Here is a 24635-nt window from a genome sequence, read left to right as displayed (position 1 = left end):
AGAGCTACATCTCTGGATGGGGAGCGCAGGGGGAAAATAGTAGGAGATGCCTGAGGGGACATGATTCTTTTTCTACTATTGAAAAGTCCAAACAGGATAGCAGAGAAAATAATATGAGCAGGCTCTCATATACCCGTCACCTCACTTTAACAACGATCAGCCCATGGCCAATCTAATTTTTATCTAGATCGAACCCAACACGATCTCATATATTTTGAAACAAATCTCAGACGTCATGTCATTTTTTCTGTGAACAATTCAATGGATGTCTGTAAAAGATGAAGACTTTTTTTTTTTTTTTTACAGCATAACCACAATATGCTTCTCATAACCACCTAAAATTTTTTTAGTAAAATTAGCTTTCAAAGAGTGGAGAAAGGGCTTTAATAACTCAGACCAGCTGGCTCCCCTGTGCCTCGTGCTCAGAGTTGACGAATATTAATAAGGGAAAAGGTAGATGGGGTGCCTGGGAGGCTCAGTTGGTTAAGCGTCCGACTTCGGCTCAGGTCATGATCTCACGGTTCATGAGTTCGAGCCCCGCATAGGGCTCTGTGCTGACAGCTCAGAGCCTGGAGCCTGCTTCGGATTCTGTGTCTCCCTCTCTCTGCTCCTCCTCTGCTTACGCTCTGTCTCTCTCTTTCTCTCAAAAATAAATAAACATTAAAAAAATTTTTTTTTAAGAAGGGAAAAGGTAGAATGGGCAGGAAATTATAAAGTCTCCTCTTCTATTCCTGTCTTAAATTCTCAGTTCACCTCCAGACACTCCCTTCCACTCATTAGGTCCATTAAAAAATGGCCTGAGAGGGGACCCTGGAGGTCTAGAGCTGGTGGAGGCTGCCAGAAGGGGCCCGTGGAAAACACTGCAAACCTCATTTTGGAGGAAAATAGTTGTTGAGCCAGAAAGAATCTGAGCAGAGGGCCTGCCTGACCATCCTCCAGCATCAGATTTCATCCTTGGCTTGCCAGGCACAGACTTTACAATGTCTGAAGTCTCCTTGGAGCTACCGATCTCCAAAGACATGCAGATATGCACACGTAACAGCGTCCTCCTACAGAAACCCAAAAGAAGATACGGACAGAGGCACAGGCAAATCCATGCACAGGCCATGTACAAACACATGCAAATGCTCAGAGACAGATGCAAATGTCCAAGTACATATCAGCGGACTTAACCACATGGGAAAATGCTGAGACACAAATCCAAACGCTCAGACATGTGTGAATATGCAGGGATACAAACTAAGCCCTGGTACAAAAATACAGAAAGTCAAATACAAAAGCCGGGATGCATGCAAATACACGTTGGCCTGCTTTTATTCAGGACCAGTTAACATGGCCAAGGTCCATTCTAGCTGGCGCCTTCCCTCTCCTCCCATCAAACGGGTCACGTAGCAGCCAAAGCTACAATCTGTGTCATGTTCACATAGACATGCCCCTGAGATAAGTCATCCCAAGGTCTTCCCACTGCCCCTGACAGCACAAGTTCTCTATTGCCCAGTCCTCTCTCCTCAAAAGACAAGACTGAGAGTACTGTGTGTCCATATGAACGTACATCTCTTGTCCTAAGAAGTCAGCTCAGTAAGAAGGGGGAAGGACATGGGCCATATACAGACTTTAAGTCAGCTCAGGCTGACAAAGGAACATTGTTTTGCCTATGCTGTATTACAGGTATAGGTTGGACTGATTTTTCACTGAATTGGTTAACCCAGGTGGGTGTTGTGACATCTTCTAGACATGACCCGAGAGTGCTTTCTCAGGGCCTGAGTGAGGCTGTGTCAATTGTCATTGTCTGAGTTTGACTCTTTTGAGTGAACTTGCCAATCCATTCAAAGAAAAAAGGTGACGCTGCTCAATGGATCAGATGGTGGTTGACTAGGCCTTGCATGGCCACAGAGTGATTCTGAATCAAAAGGGATGGCCACGGGGCATCTGGGTGGCTCAGTCAGTTAAGCGTCTGACTTTGGCTCGGGTCATGAGCTCACGATTTGTGGGTTCGAGCCCCACATCCGGCTCTATGCTGATAGCGCAGAGCCTGGAGCCTGCTTTGGATTCTGTCTCTCCCTCTCGCTCTCTGCCCCTCTCTTGTTTGTCCTCTCTCTCTCTCTCTCTCAAAAATAAATAGATATGCTTAAGGGGGGGGGGGGAATAGATGGCCAGAATCTGACAATTTAAAAATAAAATCCATCAATTAAGTGGGGATAGACCAGTGGGACTCTGTGGCACCAAGTTCACCAAAACCAGTCAACTGACTAAAATATGGTCATTTCAACCAGTTTTGGTGAGGCGCAGGAGCAGCCACAGCCTCTGAGTCAGGGGACCCAAATACATTTGCATCGAAAGTTGAATCTACACTGGCATTTCGGCTAGGGAACGGGCTGTGTACGTTGACTGTACGATTTTGGAAGGATAAGGCGGTGATGCAGGGCTGTGTGTGTGACTGGATGAGGACATGTATCTGGAACTGTGCCCACTTACAATGACATGAAAGTAAACATTGTGTAGTATAAGCAGGGCTTTCCCTTTACCGGGACTCACAAGATGGGACCTTTGGGCTCATGTGGAAACTGAGGCTTAGAGAGTTTTAAATGTCCGAGATCTCCCGGCAAATCAAATCAATGGCTGAGACATACTTAGACACTGTATTAGTTTGCTGGGGTTGCCCTAATAAAGTACCACACACCGGGTGGCTTAAACAATAGAAATTTATTTCTTTTGCCGTTCTGGAGGTTTAGAAGTCCAAGATCAAGGTGTTGGCAGGGTTGGTTTCTTTCGGGGTCTCCCTCCTTGGCTTGTAGATGGTCTTCTTCACGTGGTCCTGACTTCCTGTGGTCTTTTCTCTGTGTCTGTGTTCTAATTTCTTCTTATAAGCACACCTGAAATACTGGATTAGAGCCCACCCATATGACCTCATTTTACTTTAATTACCTCTCTAAAGGCCCTGCCTCCAAATATAGTCACCCTCTGTGGTACTGGGGGTTAGGACGTCAACCTATGAATTTGGGGAGGAACATAATTCAGCCTATAAGAGACACCAAGACTCTGGACTCCCGGGCCAGTGCTGTTGTACCCACATCAGACTGATAAGGGATCTGGCGGATTTTGTTCCTGAACTGGTTCGATTTTGTTTGGTTTCTTAAGGATGGGGAAGTTGTTGAGGACCAACGTGAGATTTAAAAATGTTTCCCAGGGGGGCGCCTGGGTGGCGCAGTCGGTTAAGCGTCCGACTTCAGCCAGGTCACGATCTCGCGGTCCGTGAGTTCGAGCCCCGCGTCAGGCTCTGGGCTGATGGCTCGGAGCCTGGAGCCTGTTTCCGATTCTGTGTCTCCCTCTCTCTCTGCCCCTCCCCCGTTCATGCTCTGTCTCTCTCTGTCCCAAAAATAAATTAAAAACGTTGAAAAAAAATTTTTTAAAAATGTTTCCCAGGGCCAAGGCCCAATGGGAAACTGAGGGAGCACTGCCTGAGGAATCTAAGATTAGACAGACCACCAAATACTGGGAAAAGTAACCAGAATCTTTGGACGGGAAGGAACCCTGTGAGCTTAACTTGACTATATGGGGGAGAGGAGATGAGAATTTACCTGGTGTATTCAGAGATCCCAGTCATCAGACGACTCTCCCCAGGCTGGCAAGTTCTTTCTTATGCGGAATCAGCATTCCTAACGCTAATTAAGCTCAACTCCCTTCCCTGGGCTTCAGTCATCAGAGTTGGACGATGAGACAGGTTTCTTTCCTTTGACAGCATATTAAGGAAACTTCTCTATTCAAAGCAGCCTCGGTCCTCACGTGAGGCTTCGAGGAACAAAAGTTGTGTTTACCCATTTGCTCTCTGCCTGAGCCCTCCAGCCCCTCTGCAGGCCCTGGCCAGCTCTGGGGAGTGGGGCAGAAACCAGGGGAACAGAGAAACCCTTTAACTTCACAGAAATTACAGATGGGCTCTAGCGGGATTATGGAGCATGGTGTGGGTATGCTGAAGCCTGTGCCCAAAAGTGGTCGCTCCTGGGCTGGGAGGGCTCCGCCATCATGGCATTTGTTGGTGTCTGTGTAGTCTGCCATGGAAGGTAAGCTTGGATCCTGGGGTTTAGAGGGAGCGGTGAAAAAAGTATTCAGCTGAAGTGCAAAGAGCTAGATGCAGCACGGCTTAGGGATCGAAATACCTGGGTCCTGGTGTCTGTCTGAGCCTCAGTTTCCCTTCCTTCACAATGAAGTGGTTCGATTAGGACATCACTAAGATCCTTCCAGCTCTGAGAAAAAAAACTAGAGGATGCTGGGGGGCAGGGAAGGAATACTCTTTGTAGAAAATCAAATGATGGACTATGTGTCTCCGTGAACCAAACCAGGCACAGAAAACTCTCCATCTTCATTCCAGAGTTGGTGGGGGGTGGGGGAGAGGGGGTGTTAGCTGTGGTGTCTCCTCATTTGACAACTCAACCTCTTCCACAGGGCCCCTGCAGCCACACCATGGGGAGCTGTGTCCCTTAGGGACCCTGCCCCCCAGGGGAGGGAGGCAAAGGCAAGATGAGGCAGGACAATGGCAGGGTATCTGCCTGGTGCCAGCAGTCAGGTGAAAGCAGAGAAATCAGCCCCCTGTCTGCTCAGTTTCAAATATCAGAATAAGGGATCCAATTTGATAGCTTTCATCTGAAGTTAATGGATAATGAGGTGCAGGATCAGCCTTATGCATTGATGCAGTTTAAAGCCCCTGGGAAGACTCTGTTTCCCCCTCCCCAATTATCTTGCCACTGAAATGCCGTGAGCTCCACCATTAGAGCACGAGGTGTTAAGTGCGGTCCTCTGCAGATCACATCCTTTCAAATAGAAAAGCACCGCTGGGGTAGTTTATCAAACAAGGATAGAACAAGAAAAGCACTGCTGGGGAGTTGGGGGAGGGATGCTCAGGGAGTGAGGGGTTCTGAAGATTAATCTCGAGATACTTCTCAGTTTCACATTGGCTGACCCTGGTGAGAAAGCTAGACTCTGCCTGGGGTAGTGGAAAGTCAAGGGCTCCCCTAGAACCCAGAGGCCTCAGCTATGGGAAAGGGGTGGACTCCAAGTGGTGAGGGCAGTCATTATGCTGAGAAATCACAGGGGCTGCCAGTAACACTGAATTCAGAGAGAGAAAAATGCCAATAGTGTGCATGCATTTGGATTGGCCACTGTAGGAGCCAGTGTACAAGTGCCCTCCCCACCCCCCCCCCCCGCCCCCCGGTATGTCCATAGGATGTAAAACTTTTTTTTTTTTAAATATCAGTTTCATTGCCATGACTATCTGCTGTTTATCTAACCCACGAGGCATGACTTGGAAGTGTTAAAACATAGCAGATGGGGAAACCTGGTTCAAACCTGGCTATGTGACCTTGGGCAGGTGACTTAACCTTTCTGAGATTACATTTCCTCATCAAATTCAGTATAAAGCACCTGGCATATAGTCATCTTCTCTAAATGGAAGCGATTATGGTTATGAGTATTGAGGGGGCTTCAAGACACTGTCCATAAATTGGAACTAAGTCATGGAATGAATGACCACCATGTTCAGAACAAACAGAAGCTCACATCGTGATAAATTGTGCATAATGTTCTTTTTACCTGGATGAATCCAGTTTCTTTCCAACTTCATTTCATCTCTCAAGATCTGTAATCAGTAATATTACTGTAATATGACTTTATCAGTAATAAAGATGCAGAGAGAGAGTTCTGGATTCCTCTAAGCATCTTGGAAACCTTAGGTTCGGGGTGAGGATAGCCTTATCCACAGAGAGGATGGATGGCTGCCTCCATGATAGGGACTTAAAAAAAAACAAAAACATAAACTACCCTCACACAAATTTCTATCATGCCACCAGGGCAGCGAGGTGGAGGCTGACCTCAGGGTCTGGGTATCTGGGCAGCAACACCCAGGATCTCAATGACAGGCCAAGCTGCTCCGTCTGTGATGAAGACTCTCATGACATTGACTCTGGCTCTCCACCCTGGGCTGGGGCTGAGGAAGTGAGCTCCACAGATCACTGGGACTCCAGGGGGCTTTTTAGGTGGTCCAAGAGACTACTCGCAATCCGTCATCCAAAAACTCATGTCTGGTTTGTGTTTTCATTGTAATCTCTGAGAAGATACGATTTTTTATTTAAAGTGGAAGGAAATGAGTATTTTAAAAAGTGTAGCCATGGTCATGATTATTCACTCAGGAAAAATATATGTGCGAAAATGTGTGCATATACAAATGTATATATGCACACACACACACACACATATATATATATATATATATATGCACATGTCTCCTTCCTTTCCCTTCCCTTCCCTTCCCTTCCCTTCCCTTCCCTTCCCTTTTTTTTTCTTTTCTCAATGCCAAAAGAGACCGGGGGGATAGATGGGGCCCGGCATCTCTGAGGTCTGGCCTGAACAGTCTGAAAGCCCCTGATACCGATGTTACATTTGCAGGACCAGCCATTCTCCTGCACTTGACTCCGATGTTCTGGCATCATGCAGGCACCCGTCCCCTCTCTAACCCAGTCTGCCTCTAAACGATGTGCAGGCAATTTCTGCCCCCCAACGCACAATCAGAGAAGAATCTGGTTCTTCCCACATCATCCTAAACATTGCTGTGAGGCCAGGGAAACAACATTAATACCCAAAACTCTCTGGGGCTCAGCTACTCTCCTCCCCAACCTTTCCCCCCACCCCAGATTAGGGGGAAATTCCCTTAACAGGGATGGGAAAAACTGGGAATGGGAGAGGAGAATTGGGAAGGGGAGACTGTGCTAAATAGGTGTAAACACGAAGAGGGGCTGTGTAAGTGCTCCGTGGATGGGAGGAGGAGGAGCCGGAGGGTGGTAATTAGCTTATTATTGTTTCCCCTGGGTGTTGTGAGAATTCCTTAGGAGACACTTGTAAAAAAGCAGAGGGAAGACAGTAAATACACATCTAATGATATGCTAAATAAATTATTATTGTTATTATTATGACTATTATCATAGCAATTGCAACTTGCTCCTTGCATCCAAGTTTCCACTAGAAATGGGAATTAGACCCCTTATAGCCAGGCCTCCATGCTGTCACTATGCCCTCAGGATCCCTCCCCCTGCCCCCCCCCCCCCCCCAGATGAGTGGAGTAGTAGGGCAGTGTAGACCAGGCTTCAGTTAATAGCCACTCTCCTCGTTTCTGCAGGAGAGCCGATCGGGAGCTCGGCATAAGCAAGGCCTGTGCCTGGTGCCTGCTCTAGAAAAGGAAAGAAGGAAGAGAGCTCTGCCAAGAATGGCAGAGAAGAACTGCCTGACTCCTAAGCAGAGGCACTCAGGGAGGGTACAAGCAAAAGGAGATAACTGGAGATGGGTCACAAGAAGCAAGGGAGACGCAGCCCAGAGATCATGGGCTTCCTGGTCTCTGTATGAGCCCAGCAACCCTCAACAACACTGTGGGTATGCACATTTTGGTGGGGAGAGGGCAGATTGTTTTTATCTGCTTCTCAAAGGAGGTTGGGACCCAGAAACAGCTAGGAGCCATTCCAGCCCAGGTAAGAGAGCTAGGACTCTCCAGGATTAATGATGTATGGCCAGGGTTTCTCATCTCCCGTCTTTTGGCCAAGGACAATCATTGTCTGAAGCCACAGGTTCTGAGGTTTACAGCAACTGCCCCCACCCCAGCCCGATCCTGGCCAGAGTCCAGGCACCTGCCCAGAGTCCTGCTTAGGCAAACCCATGTAAATGCCGGACCCTCCGTTCTCCCACTCAGCATTTCTTTAGGCAAAGCACCCACCATCTCTATGGGCATTAGGTGTTCTGGGGAGGGAAGGGCTGGGTGTTTCAGGAGGAAACTGTCAGAGTCTGGGGCTAGAATTAAGGTTTAACTTAGATCCTTCTCTGGATCTTGGACCCTCACCCAGGCACAGGACAGATTGCCCCTAAAGACTCTTATGGAAAAAAGGAATCGCATTTGGGAGAGTCTTCCTTGCTCCAGGCCTTGATGGGAGAGGCAAGGCTGACCCTTCCCTGCAGACCTAGATCCTCACTAGATAGAGAAACTGCCTATACTCACCCCATACACTCACGGTGACCTGCCTTCCCCAAACTCCAGGACCTATTCTGCACAGACCAAATCTACAGGGAGTGATGACAGGTTAAAAAAGAAGGGCACCTGGGTGGCTCAGTCGGTTAAGTGTCCGAATCCTGGTTTCAGCTCAGGTCATGAGCTCGAGGTTCACGAGTTCAAGCCCCACATTGGGCTCTGTGCTGGTGGCTCTTCCCTGGTGGTGCAAAGCCTGCTTGGGATTCTCTCCCTCTCTGCACCCCCCCCCCCCCGCAAAACAAATAAATAAACTTAAAAAAAAAAAAAAGAACTATATGAAACAACCTAATTAGAGAATATTACCGAATCAGAAAATTTGTGAACTTTTTAAGTGAAAAAACTTTTAAAATATTTATTCTGATGCATTTGGTAGTATCCCTGGAGCCCAGCTGAGGGGTTTCCTTCTACCAGGGTGCCTGTCTCATGCTGATTTATTTTTTGTTTTATTTATGTATTTCTTTTTTTTTAATGTTTATTTATTTTTGAGAGAGAGAGAGTGCAAGTGGGTGAGGGGCAGAGAGAGAGGGAGACACAGAATCTAAAGCAGACTCTAGGCTCTGAGATGTCAGCACAGAGCCCGACATGGGGCTCGAACCCACAAACCGTGAGATCGTCACCTGAGCCGAAGTCAGACGCTCAAGTGACTGAGCCACCCAGGCACCCCTATTTATGTCTTTCTTAAGGGACCAAGTGGTAGTTCCTTTTTGGAGCCCTCAGGCTGACAGGCAGCTCCTTCCCAGTCCAGGTCTCAGTTCTGGTTTAGTTTTCATGTGTTTGGGGGTCTGGGGAGCCAGGAGGCTGGGGTGGGGGATGGAGTCACTCTATGGGGGCAGATCCTGGCTTCGGTGCCTCACTCTACCCCCTACTCGCCTGTCTCAGCTCAGGCTGCTCTCTGCTGGGCACTAATCTCCAGCCACCATGGGCTCCTGGCCTGGCTCCAGCCAGGGCCCCCAGGTGCCTGCTAGCTAGCTCTCAGCAGTGGCCACAGAAGGTGAGATTCTCTCCACCAAAAGCTGTTGCACTGACCGCCATTCGGTTTATCTCCACAAGCACGTATCGGGCTACCCCTCTGTGTCAGGCAGAAGATAGAGTCCTTGTCCCGGAGAAGCTCCAATCCCGTGGGCAGGGGTGTGTGGAGGGTGGCACTTGGCATTTAACCCCAGCCCAGGGGTCTTCACTTCCTTGCCAGAATCCTAGAGATCTTGGAAGCCTGACCGGCCACTGATCCTGAGTGCAGGGAAACTCCCTCAAACAAACCATTGAGCAAAGAGGTCTGTGACTTCCTGGTTTAAAGAAAGAAAGATGGAAAGAACGGGGGCCAGGGGAAAAATGTCTTTTCTCCTGGGATGGTTGGTGGCAGGGGAAGAATTGTGGAGTCCGGGCCCAGTTGGCACCTGGAAGGAGGCTGGAGAGAGAGCCAGGTAGATATGAGCGGGAGAAATGAGGTCTAGAGGTGCCGATCCACGTTCCCCACACATTAGAGGCAAATTCTCCCCTCAAGGCCCAGGGCAGTGCTGGTAGGAAGCTGGAGGGTATAGCCTTCTGTACCCAGAAGGGAGGGAACCCCAAGCTGGGGAGCAACAGAGGAGTGACCCAATGGAGCAGGATTAAGCTCCTGAGGCCTGGGCCTCCAAAAAAGGGGGTTGAGCAAGGCCTCCCGAAACTCCCATCAGAATAAGCCCAACACTTGAAAATTCACCCCTCAAACTACCACACAGGCTCCTACCACACAGCCCCCCCAGGGGCACAGGAGGCCCCCGGTGAAAGCAAGCTTTATTTGGCCACAGTCCCTGGCTTTCCTGGCCTTAGCCCCAGAGAGCAAAGGCAGTGAAAGCGCACCCCTCCCTGTCCTGTCCCTAAGTCTCCTGACCTCCGAAGCCACCTTTCTGAGACCCTGAAACTGGGGTTCAAGAGCAATGTGCCAGGAACGCAGAAGGGGCTAGGTGGTAGCTGGCCTTTAGTGCATGAAAGCCAAACCCAAGGCCTGCTCCCGGGCCGCGGAGCTGAAGTGTACCTCCAGGTTGTGGTACTGTTCCCGGCCTCCCCTTTCACAAGACCCGCGCCCACGACCATCTGTACCTGCCCCTCACAAAACCAGCTCCCTGTCTTCAGGCAGTGCCTGGGGTTCACCGCTGTCCTCCTTGACTGTTCCCACCACACCCCAGTCATTTTGCCTCCTCTTCTCAAGGCTTCCTATGTTCTGTTTACCTTGTGGCCCTCTCCCCGTAAGTAAAGAACTCTGCTAGCTGATTTCCTAGATGGCCCGATCCTGCTTTTCAGTTGGCTCTCTGGAAATATTTCTGTGAATAAGTCTCTCTCAGCCCCTACATATAAATATGTCTGTACAGAGATAGACTGGTCTGAGCCCCAATACACACACATCACGAGGTAATTACACCCTTATATACATACAGATATCTCTACAGAGTTATATTCACAAGTGTCTATAACTCTACAGAGAGATAGCAGCATGTACATATAGGACTATAATTACTTATGTCTATTTTTATAACTATGTAGTTATAAATAGAGATGCCTATATATAGTGATAATAATATAGAAATATCTCCACAGCCATATATGGCTCTGAGTGAATGTTCTAACTACTCTATATCACAATCAATAAGTATATATCTCCTGATACATAATTCTAACGATATACATTTATCTATATAGCTGCTCGGAGATATAAATCTGTCAGGATATCAAATGTCCATAAAACTGGATGGCTGTAAGAGAGTCGTATATTTTCTCATATATAAATCTACTTCTATAACTATTGTATATGCACAAATACAATGGAAATAATTATATTTTCCTCGAGCATAAATCTGTAAATACAAGCACAGCACATTTAGGTATGGTTAGAGATAGAGCAATATTTTCTAGACATCAGTGCCTCCAAACAGGGAGAGTTATAGTGGGGGTTATAAATAAACTCTCCAGATGTGAACAGATCAGTAGAACTAGATGTAAACACGGCTCTAAGCCGGCCTTCTTTTTCTTCTCCTTCAAGATATTCCTGAAGTGAGGTCACCCATGACAGGGTGCAGAGGAGTCTGGCCACTGATATTTGCCCCCCCCCCCAACAAGGAGGGTTGGAGGTCGCTAGACTTTGGGGAAACCATACAGGAGTGGGTAGGGAGCGGCCCAGAAGCCCCTGTTGTGTCGGTCCCCGGGTGGCTGAGCGCCTGGGCAAGTGGAGAGGCCTAGGGGAGAAAAATGGAGAGTCTGGCTTGAGTCACTTTGCCCCTTCTTAGGTCCCAAATTCTCGCACCAGGGAGGCCGAACCAGGCATCTGAGCCGAGAGGGCAGGAGGGGCGCGGAGGCTGGAGAGAAGGGGGCCGCGGGCCGGGCTGGGGACGCCGAGACGGAGCAGGGTCGCCAGCAGGAGCCTGGCCCCGCTCGGCGCCCCCCCGTCGCCCCGGGCCGCCTGGAACCCAAGATCCGGCCTCTCGCTGCTCGCCCTGCACTCAGCGCTTCCCCCGATTTCATTTTATTTTATTAGTATTTTGTCCGACTGGTTATCAGTATCCTCCGCCTCGCGTGGTGTTCAAATGCAAGGACGCCCCGGGTTCTCTTGCGAATCTTTGTGTGTGCACCGGTCTTAAAGAAGTGACTCAGTGGCAAGTGTAGTTCTCCGTCCCTTTCAGACCAGATGGGTCACCGGCTGTTGAAAAAGAATCAAAACCTCTGAAAAGGTTTGTGACTTAAATCTTTTAAAAGTTCTCAACGCTTGTTTGTTATGGTCATTTTTTTTGTCCTTTTCTTTCCTTTCTCTTTTAAAAACTTGGCTAATTTGCATTTTTATATTTCCTCTTTGATTTTTTCTTTCCTTTTTGGGGGATACAATTGTTTTTAAAGGGGGGAGGGTGGTGGTGGTGGTGGTGGATTTCGTTAGACCCGAAACTGTGGGGCGGCTTTCTCTCTGGGCGAGCGCCGTATCCCTACACATGTGACTCCCCACCACACACGATAAATACATAGATAAGATTACCAGAAAATTGTACCTGGAGAAAACGAGGCAGATGTGGAAGGATCCGGGAGCGTGGTCTTCTCTTCTTTTATGGAAATCCGCAGGCTCCAAGACCGCGAGGGAAAATTCAGCGCGCCTCAACCCCTCCCTTCTTCTCCTTTTTTGTTGTTGTTGCTGTTGTGGTGGTTGTTTTTGTTTGTTTGTTTGTTTGTTTGAAAAGCCCCTAGAAAGGGAACTTTCCCTGGGCCTACCGGAAACCCGGCCTTGCTCTCCCCTCTCTCTTGCAGGCGGCCATAAATGTTTTTCTGCTTCTGTCCATACCCGGCGGCAGGTCCTCCCCCAGCACCTCTGCGGCCCGACTGGCCGGGACCCCTGGCTCTGGCCATCGCCTCATCCATCTCTGCCCCCTCGTCTGACCCTGTCCGCTTGCTCTTCTCTTTAAAACAGGGGCTCCAGAGACCCCAAAGCCACTAATCACCCCCATATGTGGGATCCCTCCCCTGATCGCACAAAGCAAAAGCCAGAGTAAAAGAAGCAGGAAAGAGTGGCCTCCTGGCTCTCCCTCTCCTCCTCTAGCCAGAGGACCTTGTCTGGAGAGGGGGTTCCCAAACCCAGCCCCCCGAGGGCATAGGAAGAAGCTAACTTCCTTCCTTCCTTCCTTCCTTCCTTCCTTCCTTCCTTCCTTCCTTCCTTCCTTCTTTCCATCCTTCCTTCCTCCCTCCCTCCCTTCCTTGTCTTCCCCTCAGATGCTGTGATCATGACTCCTTCCCCTGGCCCCTCCTCAAAATATCTCCTCTTGCATTTTATTGTTACCCTGCTAGGGAGGGACTGTTAACTACTGTTTTATTGTTATTTATTATTTATTGTTATTATGACTGTTGTTAGAGATTTGTTCACCGGGTTCAGGGGACAGCAGCCAGGCCCAGAGGGAGGCCTGCTTCTCACACATGCACTTGCATGCACACACACACCTAGCACACTGCACACTCACAGGTATACGCCCACAGATATCTGCTAGATGCAGGCCCCGGCCTGGGAGGCAGGAGTCCTCCTACCCCAGCACACAAACACCACACTGCCCACGCATCCCAGCAGCATTCAGGGCAACCCGAGCCCCAGCCCCAGCCCCATGCCGAAACCCACAGACACCGAGCTTGTAAGGAAAGCAAAATACGTAAGAACCCACTTGCAGAGATCCCTTCTCTCCCACAACCTGGAGGGGTGAGTCAGGCCTCTGTCTCTTTCCCCCAGTCTCTCTCTCTCTTTCTCTTTTTTTCTCCTTGTTTACAGCTTCAGAGAGCTCAAGGCCCATAAATCTTGAGGGGCCTACAGAGCGCAGAGCACATTTGTATGCATCGTTAGGACTCGCTAATACCTAAGCCCATTAACGAGCGTGTATGCGCGTGGTTTCCGGTGTGTATTAACTTATAGTTAAATTCTGGAGGAAAGGGCATTGTGAATTAACATATACCAAATCCATCACCAGCTTTTGTCATATCATATTAGTCAGCCATGGGTTTGGGGGAGCTGATTACCTCAGTCGGGGTGTACCCACCCTCCAAACTTTCTGGAGCAAGTCTAGGGGTGGGTTTAGGGGAAGGCAGGACACCCCTACCCCAGCCCCGGTCATTCAGATCCCTCAGGCCGGCGGCTGCACACCTGCAGGATGGTGGAGGGGCTGCGCACCAGTTCAGGAGGCCATCGGCGGCGGCGGCGGCGGAGGGTGGCGGGCGAGGGGGAGGCCCTGACGGTGGCGGGCCCAGATTGTGCTGGGGCCACGGGGCTGCTTGGCCCATGGCCGCTGGTCTGTCTGGTTTCCGCTTTCGGAGAGAGGAGAAAAAAGGCAAGTGGAGTCGCTAAACTTTAATTAAACCGGAGAGAAGACGGTGGGGGGAGGAAAAAAAAAAAAAAAAAAACGATCTGAGGAGGAGGAGGAGGCCGAAGGCCAAGGAAAGGAAGCGAGGCGAGGCAGGCTCGGAAGCCTGGCGATCTCTGCAAGGGGCTGAAGGCTGGACTTTCCCCCCACCCCACCTACCCCGCCCTCACCGTGGTTAATTCTAGCCCTCTTAAAAGCAGATAAATACCTGAAATTAAAACAATAGAATTTTTAAGGGAAAGGGGGAAAAAAGGAAAAGAAAGACAAGGTAACGAAAAAGAAAATCCTTTCTAATTATGGCCAGGTGTTCTTGGTTCCAATGCTTCAGATCCTATTGGAACCCCAAGGATCTGTATAATTGGGCCCGTATAGACAGAGATGAAAGATGCCAGTTCTAGAGAGAAAAGGGGGAGTGGAAGGTCCATCTCTTGGGGTCCTGTAGAAAATGCCATAGACAAGCTAAATTATTGTGTCCGTGTGGATCCAGTTGCCTATTTAAATACAGCAAGCGGGGCGGGGTGGGGGCGCCGGCCGAGCGGCCGAGCAGCGAGCGGGCGGCGGGAGAGAGAATGTCCCCCCCTCCTGCGCGCGCGAGAGCAGCTCGGGGCCTCCGGGCGAGGCTCGCGCGGGCTGGGCCGGGCGGGCCGGGGGCCGAGGCCGGGGCCCGGGGCCGGGGGAGGGGAGGCGGGGGCGGGCCCTCCCCGGGCGCTGTGAACTTTAGCTGGGCCGCCGCCTGTCAGCCCCAGAAAGCGTTAAAGGTGCAGCAGCCCGCGCCAGCCTCCGCAGCCGCCTTTGTACGCGTGATTTATGACTTCAATCTTGGTTCACCGAGAGTTCACACGGCTTTCGCTGCTGTTGAAGGTTAAAAGATGGTCTTCGCTTGACAAGTGGGACTATTGAAAATTCCTTCTTCTTCGTTTTTTTTTTTTTTTTTTTTTTTTTTTAAAGAAGCGAAGAGCGGAGGCTCAGAAGAGAGAAAATTTGGGGGGAGGGGACAGGAGTTGCAGGTGGGGAAAAAATGGTAGATCAGGAAAGTTTGTTCCCCTACTTTAGGATTTTTTCGTAGCTAAGATTTTGGAGTACGTTGGGGAGGCGGGTAGAGAATAGGAGGAGCTAGGGAAGGGATTTAATGATCTCTGGAGGCCAAAGGAGTGGCATTTTAAGAGAACGCAAGTCGTGCTTCCACAATTAATTATCTGGATAATTTGGATCACGCCTAGCTGATCCCTCTCTTGAGACCAAAAGTGGGGCCAGGGAAGGAGCTTGAAGTGAAGGGTGGTTGTGTGGTCCCCATGGCAGTGGGTCCCCCCTGGGTGTGCTGCGCTGACCATCCACCTAGGCCAGAAGCAGATTTTCAAGCACATCCTTGCACCCACAGGTTTGGAAAAGAGTGCTTTAGGTCCGCTTGTGCCAACTCCCTTCATCCTGAGATGTAGCCTCACATGCAGATTTGGTGCAACTGCTGAGGCTGATGGGAAAATTGTAGAATTGGGATTGAAAATTCTTTCTAATGCCAGATCCTCTTGGCCACTGGCCACTTGCTCCTTCTTTCTTCTAGAATATTGAAGAAGGTGGTTCCACAGCAGAGATGGTGGTCAAGGGTCTCCTAATGGCCAGAAGATAATAAGGCCCCTTTGTGGTCTAAGGCATTGAATTTGGGGAGAAACAGGAATCTCTCCTTTTCAGATTCCCTGAGAGAGAGGAGATCTGGAGCTGTGAGGGTCTGAGTAGCTCTTTGAGCTTCCTTTAAGAGATTTAAAAAATGGGAACTTGGAATTATGGGTGTTGGAGAGGAGAGCAGCAGGGAGCTGGGTCTGGGGGTGGGTATGCCTCCTTGGCCCTGTTTAGGCCCCACCACCAAGACATCCCATGATGTCTTCTCAGTAGGTCAGCGTCAGCCCCTCGAACCCAGACCCTGGAGCTAACAGCATCCACACTAGAAGGGGTACTCCCTGTTTCTCTTCCCACCTAGAACTGGAAGACCTTCCACCACCATGAGGCCTCCTAGACAATCTCCATGAGAAGGGAGGAGAGAGAGGGAGAAGAGACACCCATCTTTGTATAAAAAGCAGGACAGGCAGCAGGGGCCAGAGAGACCACAGAAATCCAGGGTCTAGGTTCTGAGGTCCCTTTGGCAGGGTAGAATGGGGAGGAAGTGTGGCCCTGTGTTTAGAAGCATGGGGGGCGGGTAATAGCCGTAAGGGGGAACCCACCAAGCAGCTCATGAATCTCTTCCACGTTCTGGTTGGGAAGCAGAGGAATGATCTTCAGGGCCTCTAGAAGTAATGGCCGCAATGCAGTCCTCTTCCCACCCCCTCCAACTGAATTCCTCCCTGGGAAATAATTTCAGCGGGCTTGTGCTTATCTGCAAGTCTGGAATAATTATGAATTATTAATTCATAATTAAGACCGTTGATTGTGGCCGTTGTTCTCCAGTGGGCTCATTTATTTCCTTCTCCTCTGTGAAGCACAGGGCACCCTCTGTTAGCCCCTGCCCTCAGAACAAGCAAACTGAGGCCTGGTCCTCTGGAAGGCAGCCCTTGAACTCGGCCCCTGTGTGGAACGGTTGCCACATTACCAGTCAGGTCATGTTTGCACCTCACAGAGTGTTTGCGCTCCATTAACCACCACCCACTAACTTCAGATTTCAAAGCGCTTTGTAGGCCTGGCTCCTAGAAAGGTGGAGTGGAGACTGTGAGTAAGACTCCAACGAGAGAAGCAGGTTAGCCGAGCTGTGTGTGGAGACAGGGGGTAAGGCCTGGTGGCAAAGGACACCCAGGTGCGACAATCCAAGTGATCTGGGATCAAGGGTGGACCTCCTGCCTCCCCTGCCCTAGGACAAGCTGGTCTCCCTCAGCCCTCCGGAGACCCCTGAATACTGGCCCCTCCTTTTCCTGGCCTCCCTTTCCTCCTACCCCACTCCCTTGAGGCGGCAAAGGCTTCAAGATACACCATGCTCTTGGATGTTTGGGGGTGGGGAGTGGGATCTGCCCGTTGTTTCACATCTGTAAGGGCCTAGAGAGGGAGAAAATTGTCTCCTGTGAGATAATTTCCATCCGAATCCCTGCCTGCAGCTCACCTCCCCCTGCACGGAGACATTTTCTTCATTCCCTCTCCCCTCTTTCCCTGCCCTCTGAGAATGCTGACCGGGATAGGGGTGGTGGAGGGGGGGGGTGGAGGCAGAGGCAGTTCCCAAAGTTGCATCTAGAGAAAGGCAGAAGGTAGAAAATGAAGGAGGGTGTTCAGACCTCCTATTTCCTGAGAGTTTTAACCTCTGTTCCTCAAACCCAGATCCGCACCCCAATCCAGGGCCTTCCCTCCTCCTTCCCCCAACTCTGCCTCATGGAGGTAACGCCTCCCTCACGCTGTGACTGCCCTGAGAACTTTACTCTGAGAACACCGCCACCTTTCACAGGACGTGTGGGGACCCAGCCCCTGTGACTTGCTCAGTGCCCGCCTGGTCCAGAGGGGACCTGTGGCCCGGCCAGCACATGGCCATTTCATGTCCCAGTGGAGCAGACCGTGGAGACATCTCAGCTGCCATCCCAGACCTCAGCTGCTCTTTCCCCAAGTCACTCCAGCATCCTTGGTCTCCCCCAAGCCAGGAGGCAGGTAGGAAGCCCCTCTGGAGAGTCCCCGGGAGTTGGCGAGCATATTTTAATTTACTGTCTGATGGCAAATAAAGAGACCTTGGGAAAAAGGAAAGGAGCGACTGCGCCCAGGCGCCCTCCCCACCCGCCCCTCCTCTGGACATTGGCTTTCTCGATGAAACAGTGCGCTGTTGTTCTTGGACAACCATTCCCCACCATCTCCGTTCGAAGGGTTTGAGTTTCACCCTCCGTTCACCCCCCATTAATCACCCCGGCCGCTAAACATCACCCAGCCCCCTCTGGCCCTTTCTCTTCTTCTTGCCCTTAGTATTCATGGCGGGCATTCCTCACTGCTGCGTGCCTCACAAAGACCCCTCCTCTGACACAAGGTCCCTCCCCCTCTCCAGCTACCCAGTCCTGGTCCTCGGTGGGCACAACTCACCTTTCCCAGCGTTCTGATTGCCAGCTCCCGCTCCTGAACCCCTTCCCCCAGCTTTCTCCACCACCACTGCCCCCTTCCCTCGCCACACCTTCTTCCTCTTGGTACCTCCGGTCATCCCCACACACCCCGGCCCCTCCCCCCACAGCCCTCTTTTCTCCGAGCTCCATCCACATGCCCCCTTCTTGTCTCCCTTGCCTTTCCCCTCCCCAAGATGATCCCCAGGCCCTTCCCATACTAGCTTTGAAGCACTTCCAGCCCGGAGAATCTGGGAGAATCTGTAACAGTGGTTACAGCACAGGCTCTGAGTTCAAATCCCAGAGCCGTCACTTGCCAGTTTGTAGAACCCGAGGCAGATTCCTTCACCTCCCTGAGCCCTCCATAAAATGGACATACCCACTGACCTCACAGAGTTGTGTAGATCCGATTAAATTTTATTTGCATAGATCCGAGCATTCAGCAGGGGCTTGATAAATGGTAGTTATTAATATTAGAAGCTTCTGGTAAGGGGAATAAAGGATGCTCTTCAGATTCCAATAAAAGTGAAGGGATTGTCCCCTCCACCACCTGAAAGGGAGTGATAAAAATTACATAGTCACACAGAGGAGCAGGGCCCCCTCACCAGGGAGCCATACCCTCCTGTTAGCCCCGGAGGGTCTCATCTGTTGCCGCACATTGGAACCCACTGGGGAGCTTTAAAAAATACTGATGCCCGGGTCCCCCCCTCCAGGGATTCTGATTTGGTTGGCCTGGAGTAGTGCCTAAGCATCTGGTTGGAAAACTCTTCTGGTGATGCTAATGTGCAGCCTGGGGTTGAGGTATGGGCCCTAGGAGGTGATATGGGAGGCGAGAGGCTGCCAGCTGAGAGCTCTTCCAAGTGGGGGCATTTTCACAGCCTCAGCCCTCATTGCCTCATTGGGGGAGGGTGCCACTTAGCATTGGCTTCTCTGGACACTTCAGAATTTTAGAGACTCTCATCTTTTTCATTTCCTACCATCACTAGGGTTTTGAAAGGGGCCTCCCCAAGAGGAAACAGGGGAATGGACAGATTGACCTCGGAGAGGCCCCTCTCTCCTCAAAAAAGCATCCAGTCCCAGACCACCAGTGACAGAGGCAGAGGCAGCCAGTAGGAGAATTTGTAGTTACATAGTAAATGGAATTTCTACCTGGTTGCTACAATAATAGGCCAAGCAATTAGGATACAAGTTTCCAGGATCTTTTCCTATATTTCCAAAAAGATAAATCACCCCCAGGAACAGAATCTGCATATTGTAATTAACTGATAAATATTTCATGCCTGATTCAAACTTTCTCCTCTTCTATTTAATGGCCACAAACTTGAGCGCAGAGGAATCAGGGGAGTGAGGAGAGGGAGGGAAGGGAGGCTCCACTTTGGCTTTGGGGGAGGGAGAACCTGTCTCAGCTGCCTCGTTGTTGACTTTCCTCCTGTTCCTTTAAGGAAACATTGCTCACCTGGAGAAAATTGGGTTGCAGGTGGTAGAGGGTGTTGCCCTCCCCCCCCCCCCACCTCCTCCAGGGGAGGCCAGTTTCTGGTGACTCCCCTGGGGCACCGGGGGTGGCAGGCTTGGGAGTCCAAGGGCCCACTGTTTGAATACAAGCACCACTTTGCCATTTATTAACCGGTTGGCTTTAGGCCATTTACTTAATTTATCTGAAACTCAGTTTCTTCATCTGTGAAACAGGCGTAGCAATCTTTTCCTTGTAGGACTGCCTGTGCCCAGCACGTTCTCTAATACATGCTATTATTATCAGCAGGAACAACTTATAATAAACAGTCACCCCCCCCAGCACTGTACCCATTCCTTTGCCCTACTCCATCCACCCCAGTGTTGAAGGCACTTAAGCAATTAAATGCTTACCCTGAATGCAGCAAATACGTATCTCATTTAATCAACAGAACAACCCTATGAAAGGAGCGTGTTATTATCCCTATTTATTGTTTGTGTTGTGCAAATGAGGGAGCTGGGGCTTGTAGAACTTTCTGTCTCACCCAGCTAAGTGGAGAAGAGCACAGACTGTGTGGTTTTACATTGGGGCTCTGCTGTTCAATGAATAGCTGTGGACACAGCATAAGCTCCTGAAATTAACCGAAGTCTCAGTTTCTACATCTGTAAATTGGAAACATTCATGGTACCTCCCTGGAAGGTCATTGGGAGAGATGCATGTACAGGGCCCAGCTCAGTACTGGCACACAGTAGGCGCCCAGTAAATACTAGCCGGCATCTCTAACATCACCATTGTCATCACCATCACCATTATACCACCAGTGGCATTCCTGGTGTCTCCTGCTCTTTGGTGGTGTTGGGAGGTTAAGTGTGTGTGAGGGTTCTCCACAGGCCACAGAGCAACTCTCTCATTAACTCCCCCACCCCCCACGCACACTTCAGTACCCAGGACTTGGGAAAAAGGACACTAAACAGATTATGACTCCATTTCGGGAATTAAATCAAAACTCAAGACTAACTCAATTTGGTTCCTGACGAGAGAGAAAGGTTAAAAGGGAGTGAGGAGGCGTCTGGGTGTGCTCTCAGAATTGTAATTGGTTCTGGATCCTTGCCCCGGGCCCCTCTGCAGGGCCAGCCCCCCCCCCCGCCCCCCCCATGGGGATCCCTTGGGTTGAAGGAGTGGAAGAGCCTTAGAACTCTGTGTCACCCAGAAGTGGGTGAGGGGGCTGGGAAATCGTCTGAGAACATTTCCCCAAGAAGGATTCTCTCCTCACAGCCCTGAGTCAGCCTAGCCCTGGATTGAAGGGGATCCCAAGACAGGATAAGGAATGAGGTTTCGGTGAGTGGGCGGGTCTCAGTAGAGTGGAGGAAGGGTCCTGCTCCAGGCGGCCACCTCCCTGGAGAAATGTCGCGCTGCTGTGCTTCTCTTTAAACACACGTTAGCAACGCTGACTGCCATCTCTTACTTTCAGGTGTACTTATTAGACACCCCAAAACATTATATGACATGCGGACGTGCATAAACATATGTTCTGTGTGTGGATATCCACCCAGCTCTCATTCCGAGCAGTACATTAGCCTGTATTCTTCTGAGCACTGTAAACTAAAAGTGAAAATCAATTTCAGCTTAAGGGAGATGGTAATTTCCCCCAGTGTTTTCTCCTTGGCTGTTAACACTCTCCATCCAGGCTTGGAAAGACCATTATTTCCTATTATACAGAAGGGGAAACTGAGGCTGGAGACAGATGAGTGAGTGGCTTGTTCAGAATCACAGTTGCAGCGTAGGACCCAAGGATGATTTCAAAACAGAAACCGAGGTCTCCAAGGGAAAGAGGGCAGGGAGAGACCCCATCTCAGCCCTGACCCGGAGGCCGCAGGCCTCTCCAAAGCCAGGTGGGTTGGGGGCCCCCGCGCCTTGGAGGAGGGACTCCCGGGCTAGCCAAACAGCCGGCCTCGGGCGAGAGCGTCGCCAGCGCGTCCTCATTCCGCGATTACTGTCAGGGGACCATCCATCAGCGCCGCCCGGGACGCTCAGCCCAGACTGCCCGCCGCCCGCCGGGGTCTCTCCAGATCGCATTAGCGAGGGGAGAGGGCGCGCTTTGGCACCACTGCGGGGAGGGGGACCTGGGCAGGCCCCAAGGCTGCTCTGGGACCCCCCTCCTCCCAGCTCCCGCCCTGGAGCCTAAGGGCGCTGAAGGGGGCGCTAGAACCAGCGAGGGGCAGGGAGGGGAGCCCCAATACGGAGGCTCCGGGGAGGGGGCCGGGGCATGCTGGGAGGAATGGCCAGAAGCAGAAAGAGAAACACCTGTAAAGGGCGAAACAGGAACAAGTTGGCTGGCGCGGGTGGGGGGAGGCACTGAGCAGGGGTGCAGAGAATGGGAGAGAATTCGTGGGAGAGAAGGGTTTTACTGGGGGGGGGGGGGAGGAGAATTTGGAAAAAAGAGAGCAAACAGGTTGCTGGGAACCTTAGGGATAAGCTACGGAAGCCCCCTCACATTACACATGGAGAAACTGAGGCCCAAATGGGGGGAGCCCGTATCCAAGGCCGACTCCATCTGCTGGCTGGCCTAGCTTTTGGCCCCCAGGCTCATTTATTCAGTCAATACATGAGTTTTGAGTGTCTGCATTGTGCTGGGCACCGGGGCTGCCTAAAGGATGCAGGACCAGCTCCTGCCTTCCAGAAGCTGCAGTCTGTCCTGGGCCGGGGGAAGGGGCCTGACCACCCAGAGGAGCTCCCTCACCTGCAGCCAGGAGGGGTTCTAGGAGCCCCACCTCTTCTGGCCTTTCCACCCCCCTTGCCCTCTGCTGCTCTGCATCCATCCTCATGGCCTGTGGCAGCTCCATAGAGGAACCCCTTCCTTCATGCTCCATGGGGCTCCCCAGGAGCTGAGACAGGTGCTTGGAAGTTTGGCCAACTTCTTTTGCCTCCCGTGGTCCACAGACTAGACCTGAAAGCAAGACCCTTATTCCTTGCTCAGTTAGTCTTCCGGGGATGGGCGACATCCCACGGTAACTGTGAGATCAAAGCAGGCTGTGGTAGGCAGGACTGAGGAACTTGTCCATGAAGCACTTTCGGGTTCCACAGTCTGGAATCATTTTTTGCTGGGACTCTAAAGCAGCTGTCCTTTCCTGAGGGCGGGGCTGGCACCATCTTCCAGGGAAGGACTTGCCCTCCTCAGTCAGATTCTCCAGTGCCCGGTGTGAGGCTTTGTGCAGTTCGAGAGAACCTGGTCCCTGTCCTTGGGGTTTGTGCTCTAGACACAGATGAGCTGACATGTCCCTGGCTTCCCCACAGTCCCTGCGACATCATGGCATCCCCAAATCCTTTGCAGGCTCAGGTCATCTCCTTCCTCCTGCCTCTGGGGGACCTGAGTGGTTCCATCGAACCCCTCACGAAACCTCTCTCCTCAAGCCTGTTCCCAACAAACAGGATGTGTCTCCCTCCTTCCCCATTGTCCAGCATCATCGCTTTGACTTGACTTGAGATTTTGTCGTGACCAAGGCCGAAGCGGCACAACTTTTCCACAAACATCCCTCCCTCCAAGTCATACTCACCCAATCTTCAATGGCCAGGCAGCGAGTGGGGACAATCTCTCTCCAAGAGCTCTGGAAACTTCTCTTTCCTCTATCTGAAACAAGCTCTCTTTTATGCTCTGAGGTTGTGGTGGTTGTTTGACAGAAGGGACCAGCTTTCATCCACAGCCCAGGTTAGATTTAGAGGGAGGCATATGTGAGAGTTTCCAGTTCCAGAATCTTTGCCTCTGTGCCAGTCCCCAAGGCGGTGTGAGGCTCAGGAAGGGAGAGAAATGAGCAGAGGAGGGAGAGAAATGAGCAGATTATCAGGGATGGGGCCCCCAGAGGGCAAGAGAGGTGGACACTCTTCAAGTTCCAGACCAAGACCCACAGGCGAATTTCAGCATTATTCCTTACTGCAGGCAAAGTGAGGCCCTCGGGATCTAGTCCAGTGGAAACGCCTGGGAAAAAGGCTATTGCTGCAGCCCCTGACACTTTCTCCAGAGGAGGATGTCAGGAGCGGTGTTGGAAGCTGAGAGGTTGGGCATAGACTGAAGAAATTCTTCCAGGGGCATGTAGACGAGGACATAGAGCATCCAGCCCAGCAAAGCATCCAAGGAAGGAGGCCTTGGCAATAACTCTCTGTGTCTCTGTACTAATTCCACACATATTGTCTCGTGTGATCCTCGGTGCTGGGTTCAGCGCCTGGCACAGAATACACGCTTGTTGTACAAATGGATGAATGAGGAGCCGTGGGAGGAAGGTCACGCTCCGCGCTTATAGATGAAGAAACAGAGGCACAGAAAGGTTAAATGACTGGCTCAGGGTCACGTGTCTTGTCACGGGCAGGGCTGAATTGCAGTGGAGAGCCACTTTGGTGGTCGGGAGAGGTGGAGAGGAGGGAGGCAGGAAGGGAAGGAATAAACTATCAGATGCACATGGAGGGGAGTGGGGCACAGAGGAGAGCTCCGTAAACACGCAACACTCTGAGAAAGATGGCATTTAAGACCACGCACCTTTGGGGCGCCTGGGTGGCTCAGTCGGTTAAGCGCCCGATTTCGACTCAGGTCATGATCTCGCGGTCCGTGAGTTCGAGCCCCGCGTCGGGCTCTGTGCTGACAGCTCAGAGCCTGGAGCCTGTTTCAGATTCTGTGTCTCCCTCTCTCTGACCCTCCCCCATTCATGCTCTGTCTCTCTCTGTCTCAAAAATAAATAAATGTTAAAAAAAAAATTAAAAAAAAAAAAAAAGACCACGCACCTTTTCAGATGCCTCTTTGGGGGGAGGGGGTGGTGGCGCCTGGGTGGCTCAGTAGGTTAAGCGTTGGACTTTAGCTCAGGTCATGATCTTGCTGTTTGTGAGTTTGAGCCCTGGGTCGGGCTCTGTGCTGACAGCTCAGAGCCTGGAGCCTGCTTTGGATTCTGTGTCTCCTTCTCTCTCTGCCCCTGCCCTGCCTGTATTCTGTCTCTTTCTCTCTCAAAAATCAATAAACGTTAGAAAAAAAAAAATCTTTAAAAAAAGGATGCCTCTTTGAAGGCTGATCTGTAGCATATGCACAGCCTTGCAAACAACATGGACAGGTCAAGGGGGAGGACAGACCACTGAAGACCAAGAGAGAAAGCTGACCCTGTCAACTTTCCAGAGTCTGGACACCTGGCCACAGACGTTTGCTAGCCCCTAAATGCTGTGTGACATCAGACCAGCCACACCCCTCTCTG

General features: G+C 51.0%; 3 long non-coding RNA genes across 9 annotated transcripts in view; 1 reads left to right on the top strand and 2 right to left on the bottom strand.

Moving 5' to 3' along the window:
• Window positions 1-2684: 2684 nt before the first annotated feature.
• Window positions 2685-14464, bottom strand: LOC109249231 (uncharacterized). Of its 5 annotated transcripts, XR_008419432.1 has the most exons (6): window positions 13695-14463; window positions 8129-8274; window positions 5838-6096; window positions 5584-5783; window positions 3579-4805; window positions 2685-2881 (listed from the first exon to the last, which is right to left on the bottom strand). It is a non-coding gene; the product is annotated as an uncharacterized LOC109249231 (long non-coding RNA). The 5 variants fall into 5 exon arrangements; XR_008419428.1 differs by having other exon boundaries at window positions 3579-5783; window positions 13695-14464; XR_008419430.1 differs by having other exon boundaries at window positions 3579-5783; window positions 5862-6096; window positions 13695-14464.
• On the bottom strand, window positions 10854-12776 carry LOC109249232 (uncharacterized). Its single transcript, XR_002072490.2, has 2 exons — window positions 12070-12776; window positions 10854-11729 (listed from the first exon to the last, which is right to left on the bottom strand). It is a non-coding gene; the product is annotated as an uncharacterized LOC109249232 (long non-coding RNA).
• Window positions 11659-24635, top strand: part of LOC109249233 (uncharacterized) — a 16524-nt gene continuing 3547 nt past the window's right edge. For all 3 annotated transcript variants that reach the window (XR_008419434.1, XR_002072494.2, XR_008419433.1), the window contains exon 1: window positions 11659-11760. This is a non-coding gene — a long non-coding RNA (uncharacterized LOC109249233). The remainder of the gene's footprint in view (window positions 11761-24635) is intronic.

This window comes from Panthera pardus, unplaced genomic scaffold (genome assembly GCF_024362965.1).
Source record: "Panthera pardus isolate Hobbes unplaced genomic scaffold, ASM2436296v1 HiC_scaffold_6, whole genome shotgun sequence".
Lineage (NCBI taxonomy): Eukaryota > Metazoa > Chordata > Mammalia > Carnivora > Felidae > Panthera > Panthera pardus.
This window is presented reverse-complemented; position numbering and strand designations above follow the sequence as displayed.